Here is a 7,528-nt window from a genome sequence, read left to right on the forward strand (position 1 = left end):
AAAAAAAAAAAAAAAAAAAGAAGAAGAAGAATTAAGAAGAACAAATGTACTATACAAAGCCTACACTGTCACCAAATCCCATATAGCTATCTCTCACATTCCAGCCATAAGCTATCAACGAAAGCAAGGACAATCTGAGAACATTGGGTAAAGAGAAGAGAGCTAGCAGTGGGCAAGATTGACCTAAAATTCATTGTCAGAAAGAAAAACCCACCCTAAGTACAAAAAACTTTATCACGGATATGTATGTATATATATAAAAAAACCATTTAGGGTTCAGTACTATCTGCAGCTTTAGGTATACACTGGGAATCTTGGAACATATCCCCCATGAATAAGGTGGGATTACTATATTGTATTAATGGCAGGTGGGAGTTAAAGGATGCTATTAAACTAAAAAATGATCTGAAGGTACAATGGCCTTTTAGAAAAGAAAACAATTTAAAACTCTTAAAAACCAGGTAATTAAAGGTTAAACATAGAAATTTATTTTTTTCTCTAAAAGCATTAAAAAAGATCTAGGTACAGCTAGGCGCAGTGGCTCATGCCTGTAATCCCAGCACTTTGGGAGGTGGAAGAGGGCAGCTCACCTGGGGTCAGGAGTTTGAGACTAGCCTGACCAACAAGGAGATACCTAATCTCTACTAAAAATACAGAATTAGCCGGGGGTGGTGGTGCATGCCTGTATTCCCAGCTACTCTGGAGGCTGAGGCAGGAGAATTGCTTGAACCTGGGAGGTGGAGGTTATGGTAAGCCAAGATGGCGCCACTGCACCCCAGCCTGGGCAACAAGAGCAAAACTCCATCTCAAAAAATAAAATAAATAAATCTAAGTACAAAAGTAGCTAATAAAACAAAAATCAAACATTGAAAAAAGACAGTTATGAAAAGAGCTGTGAAAAATCTATCATGTAGAAAAAAATGTAACAAAATACAATTATAACAAATAATATGACATTGTTAAAACCAAATATCAACTGTATCAATATATGTAAACATATATTGATTTTAACCTCATTTATATAAATATATTATATAATTTAATATACACATTACATAATTTAAATTGTACTATATAAATATGAATGAGGTTAACACACCTATTAAAATAAAGAGATTTTCACTTTGACTTACAGGCAAGACCTAACTATATGCTTAATACAGGAGATACCTAAAGCAAAATGATTCAGATAGACCAAAAATAAGGAGGAGGGAAAAGGAATACTAGGCAAACAGAAACAATAAAAGTAGGGCTTTTGATCCTGATATCAGGCAAAGCAGAGTTCAAGCCAAAAGCATTAAACGTAATAATACTTTCAAAGCTACACTAAAGTCATGGTTTTCTATGCATCACGCTACAAAGCAGGCACATTTACAAAGCAAAAACAGAGATATAGATACAAAGAAACAGAGATGAAAATATTAATAATAGGAAAGCTTAACATACCACTCTCAATAAAAGACAAACTGTACCAAGAATAAGTAATGATGCAAAAGGCCTAAATAACCTAATTAATAAGTAAATCTTATTAATATATATTAAACCTTAGCCCTGATAAGTACACATTCTTTTCAAGCACACAGCATCATTTCCAAAAATATGTGATATATTACATCATAAAGAAATCATCATTAATTCTCATTAAGAAACTTTCCAAGAAACAATCTGCAGCAAAACTAGAAATTTATTAAAATATCAAATAACAAAATGTGCTTTCAAATGGGGGAAAATAAACTATTAACTCTTCAGTAAACGGGGCAATAAAAAATTTAACAAAATTTCTAAGTATTAATAACTGAAAACATTATATATTACAAGCTATGAGATGCATTTAAAGCAGTGATTTAAAAAGTGTTTATGCTTTTATTTCTTTAATGTATAAAAATAGAAGAATTAAAATTAACAAATTAAATTCTTAGATCAAAGGCTAAGAAAAAAATAAATTTCAATTGAGCCCAGAAGTTCAAGAACAGCCTGGGCAACATAATGAGACCCCGTTTCTATTTTAATACATACATACATACACACATGCATACACACATACATAAATAGGTATGTTAGCTCATGCCTATAATCCCAGTGCTTTGGGAGGCCAAGGCAGTAGGATCGCTTGAGCCCAGGAGTTCCAAGACCAGCCTGGGCAACATAGCAAGATACTGTCTCTATTTTCTTTTTAATGGAAAAAGATCAAAATAACTAATAACAAAAATAGATAAAAGGAGAAATCAATGAACTAGAGAACACAAAAATAGTAAATCTAATGATAAATCAAAATCATACTTATTTTGTAAAACTTCAAGAAACACATAAACCACTAGGTAATGAAGAAAAGAAGAAAGAAAGCACACATTTACAAAATAAGACATGACAAGAAAGAATAACCACCAAAAAGAAAACACACGCATACATGAGAACCACTTTGCAAATCTCTATATAATATAAAAATGATTAACTACGAAATAAGTGTTTCTTTTTTTTTTTTTTTGAGACGGAGTTTCGCTCTTGTTACCCAGGCTGGAGTGCAATGGCGCGATCTCGGCTCACCGCAGCCTCCCCCTCCTGGGTTCAGGCAATTCTCCTGCCTCAGCCTCCTGAGTAGCTGGGATTACAGGCACGCGCCACCAGGCCCAGCTGATTTTTTGTATTTTTAGTAGAGACGAGGTTTCACCATGTTGACCAGGATGGTCTCGATCTCTTGACCTCGTGATCCACCCGCCTCGGCCTCCCAAAGTGCTGGGATTACAGGCTTGAGCCACCGCACCCGGCCTTCTTTTTTTTTTTTAAATAGAGACAGGGTTTCACCATGTTGGCCAGGCTGGTCTTGAACTCCTGACCTCAGGTGATCCACCTGCCTCAGCCTCTCAAAGTGCTGGGATTACAGGCGTGAGCCACCGCTCCTGGCCTCAGAAATAAGTGTTTCGTTATGAAACACAATTTATTATAGTTGACTCCACTAAAAATATAAAGTTTTAAAACACCAATTTGCAGAGAAAAAACAGAAGAAGTTATAAAGTAATCATTCCATAAAAGCTCTAGGCCCAGATTGTTTCACAAAAGAATTCTACAAACCTACACAGACCAAATAAATAGACTGCTTCATAAATGTTTCCGAGCACTGAAAACAAGGAACAACTTCCTAATTCTTTTTGTGAAACAAGAATAGCACTGATAACTAAAACTGATGAAGAGAGTCTGAAAAAATTTTAAAGTCCACTATCAGTGTTTTTTTTTTTTAAAGAGTCAGGGTCTTGCTCCGATGCCCGGGTTGGCACAATCACAGCCCACTGTAGCCTCAAGCTCCTAGGCTCAAGCAAGTCTCCTCGCTCAGCTTCCTGAATAGCTGGAACTACAGGTGCACACCACTATGCCTGGCTAATTTTTTTTTTTATTAATGTGAGAAATACTAACAAAAATCAGTACCACATTAAGAAAATAAAATACCATGACCAGGTGGAAGTTATCTAAAGAATGCAAAACTGGTTCAAAATTAGACTATCTTTCAATATGAGGAACTCCATGTAAATACAGTACCCCATATGAACAGACCTATGTAGAAAAATAATATAATTATCTCCACAGATAATGAAATAAGTCGCAGCAGAAATCAACATCTATTCTGGATAAAAACACTCAAGAAAGTAGGAATTAATAGACATACATTCCTTCATCCAGTACCTTAAGTTAGAAAAACTACAATAATTTTTACTAAGATCAGGAACAAGGCAGGATGGCCAATACTACTTCTCTTTTCAATCACTGACCTGGAAGTATTAATCAATGCAATTAGAAAAATCAATTAGAGGTGTGAAAAAAGTAAAACTATCTCTACGTGGAGGTGATTTAATAGCATAATTAGAAAATCCTAGAAAGAACCAATGCTAAAACTAACTCAAATGATAAAGGAATTCAGTATGGTAGCAGGATATAAAATTCACACACAGACACCATGAGTTTTTTTTTTTTCTGATTTTTAAAAAATGTATTTATTTTACTTTAGGTGCATACTATATCTGGCATTTCTCCCCATGTTATCCCTCCCCACCCTCTCCTCCCTCCCCACCCCTCACTGTCTCTCCCCTAGTCCCCACAACTGCCCCCAGTGTGTGATGTTCCTCTCTCTGAGTCCATGTGTTCTTGCTGTTCAACAACCACCTATGAGACACCATCAGTTTTTTTAACACACATAAATAATAATTGGAACACACAATGACTGAGAACAACCTTTGTATGATAGTGGCAATACAAAACTACTTAGAAATAAGCAAAAAATGGCCATGCCAAATAAAGCATAGGAAAACCTTCTCCTTCCTGAGAGACCCCAAAATAGACTTGAATAAATGGAAGGGCATCCTTTTTCTTGGATAGAACAATTCAACATCATGAAGATGTTCCCTCCTAGGATATATAAACTTACTGCAATCTCAATAAAAGTAACAAGCTTCTTTATTAAACTACACTGAGGAGTAGCAAGCTGTGGCCCACAGGACAATTCTGGGCTGCTACCTGTTTTTTTGTTTTTTAAATAAAATTTTACTGAAGTAGGATTATACTTATTCATTAACATATTGAAAGGCAAAATTGAGTAGATTAAGTAGAGACCAGACGGCCTCCGAAGTGTAAATAAAATAGATACTTTTTGGCCCTTTACAGAAAAATCTCCAATGCCTGAGCTATACAGTTGCTACTCAAGTTCACTTTGAAAAAACCAACAAACAAGGACAGCCAGGAAGCAATGAAAAGACAGAAAGGTAACTAAACCCACGACATTAAAATAAACTCTAAAAATTCTAAAATGAAAACAACAGAGTTCTGAAACACAATTAGATAAAGGGACAAATAGAATAGAAAATCCAGAAACAGACACAAGCACACAGACAGTATACAGTAAAGATGACATCCCAACTCACCAGGGCAAAAATGGACTTTTTAATAAATAATGGTAAAAATCAAGGTAGCCACATGAAAATGGGTACAATTTCATCTATACCTCATACCACACACCAATATAAACTCCCAATTGATTAGGGATCTAACTGTATACACAGAAACTGTAAGACACTACAAGAAAACTAAAGTGAATTCTACTTTAATCTTAGGGTACCAAAGATTTTCTATCTGTAAGATTGATCACTTGACTAAAAATAAAAGCATTATATATATGTGTGTGTGTATATGTATACATATATATATATAAGAATATATATATAAAAGAAATGAACAAAGTCAACTGTCAATGGGCAAACTGAGAGAAAATATCTGTAACAATATTTGAGATATGGGGCCAATATACCTAATATATAAAGGTCTCTTAAAAATTGAGGGAAAACAACAAAAATCTGATAGAAAAATAAGCAAAAGATAATTCTCACACAAAAAAAGATATAAAAATGTCCCTTAAACATATGAAAAGCTGTTCAATCTCATAGAGAAATGCGAATTAAAATACATGATATTAGGAATACAGAGTAACTTCGTCAAGCTGATACTACAAGAAAACCACTGCTAACATCATACTTAATTGTGAAAGCTTAGAAGCTTTCAGCAAAGATCTGAGACAAGGTAAAGATGGTCTCTGTCAACACTGCTTCTCGATATCATACTGGAATAAATAATGCTATAACACAATAAAAAGAAAAGGTATACAGATTAAGAAGGAAGAAATACAACTGTCTTTGTAAGTGACATGACCATATACGTAAAAATCTGAAAAACAACAAAAAACTCCTGGAACTACGATTGATTACAATTAAGGTTGCACAACACAGGGTTAATATACAAATCAATTATTTTTCTTGGTATCAGCAATGAAAGAGTGAAATTTGAAATTAAAAACAAAATACCATTTACATTAGCACTCTAAAATGAATGAAACACCTCAAGTATAAATCTAACCAAATATGTTTATAATTTATATAAGGAAAACTAAAAACCTCTGATAAAAGAAATAAAAAAGGGAACTAACAGAGGGATAGTATACATCCATGGATAAGAAGATTCAATATTATCAAGTCAATTCTTCCCAACTTGTACTACAGATTCAACACAATCCCAGTAACTAATCTTGTGAATACTGACATATTGATACAAAGTTTATACGAAGAGGTGAAAGACCTAGATTAGCTATCAGAATGCTGAAGCAAAGAACAAAGTTGGAGGACTGACATTACCTAACCTCAACACTTACTATACTACTTGAAGCTCCAAGACTACAGCTATAGTAATCACAAAAGCATGGTGAAAGAACAGACAAATAGGTAAATTAAACAGAATACAGTCCAAAAATATACCCATATAAATACGGTCAGCTGATCTTTGGCAAAGGAACAAAGGCAACGGATACAATGCAGAAAAGATAGTCTTTTCAACAAATGGTGACATAACTACACATTCACATGCAAAAAAAAAAAAAAGAAAGAAAAAGAAAGTCCTGTCATTCACATCAACATAAATGAACTTGGAGGACATTATGTTAAGTGAAATAAGATAGACGCAGAAAGATGAATACCACATAATCTCACTTACATATGGGGTATAAAACAGTCTAACTCATAGAAACAGATGGTAAAACGGTGGTTACCAGAGGCTGAGGAGTAGTGGGGTTAGGAAAATATTGGTCCAAGGATACGAAATTTCAGTTAAACAGGAGGAATAAGTCCTAGAGTTCTACTCTAACAGGTAAGTTCTAGAGTTCTACATTATGGTAATTATAGCTAATAAAAATACATTGCATATTTGAAAATCACTGAGAATAGAATTTAAGTATGATCTCACCACAAAAAAAAAAAAAATGGTACGTGAGGTAATACATGTTAAATGGCTTGATTTAGCCATTCTACAATGTATACATATATCAAGACCATATATCTACACCATAAATAAAAACATATTTCACTTCTCAATTAAAAAAAATTTTACAAACCCCAAATCGACTAGATACTAGTATAAAACACAAAACTATAAAACTCCTAGAAGATAACATAGCAGGAAATCTAGATGACCTTGGGTATAGCAATGACTTTTTATTTTTTATTTATTTTTTGGGGATGGGGTCTTGCTCTGTTACCCAGGCTGGAGTGCAGTGGTGTGATCTCAACTCACTGCAACCTCTGCCTCCCAGGATCGAATGATCCTCCCACCTCAGCCTTCTGAGTAGCTGGGATCACAGGCACGTGCCACTACTTCAGGCTAATTTTTTGTATTTTTGGTAGAGATGAGGGTTTTACCATGTTGCTCAGGCTAGTATTGAACTTCTGATCTGCCTACCTTGGCTTCCCAAAGTGCTGGGATTACAGGCGTTAGCCACCACTCCTGGCCTGACAATGACTTTTTAGATATAACATCAAAGGCATGATCCATGGAAGAAAATTGGTAAGCTGGACTTCATTAAAATAAAAAATGTCTGCTCTATGAAAGAAACTGCCTAGGCCGGGCACGGTGGCTCAAGCCTGTAATCCCAGCACTGTGGGAGGCCGAGGCGGGTGGATCACGAGGTCAAGAGATCGAGACCATCCTGGTCAACATGGTGAAA

General features: G+C 34.9%; 1 protein-coding gene across 1 annotated transcript in view; it reads right to left on the minus strand.

The window, feature by feature from the left end:
- The window catches only part of ZNF322 (zinc finger protein 322), a 20,982-nt gene that overhangs the window by 8,848 nt on the left and 4,606 nt on the right, over nt 1–7,528 (minus strand). The window lies entirely within an intron of this gene.

Source organism: Cebus imitator, unplaced genomic scaffold (genome assembly GCF_001604975.1).
Source record: "Cebus imitator isolate Cc_AM_T3 unplaced genomic scaffold, Cebus_imitator-1.0 Scaffold1001, whole genome shotgun sequence".
In the NCBI taxonomy this organism is placed as follows: Eukaryota; Metazoa; Chordata; class Mammalia; order Primates; family Cebidae; genus Cebus; species Cebus imitator.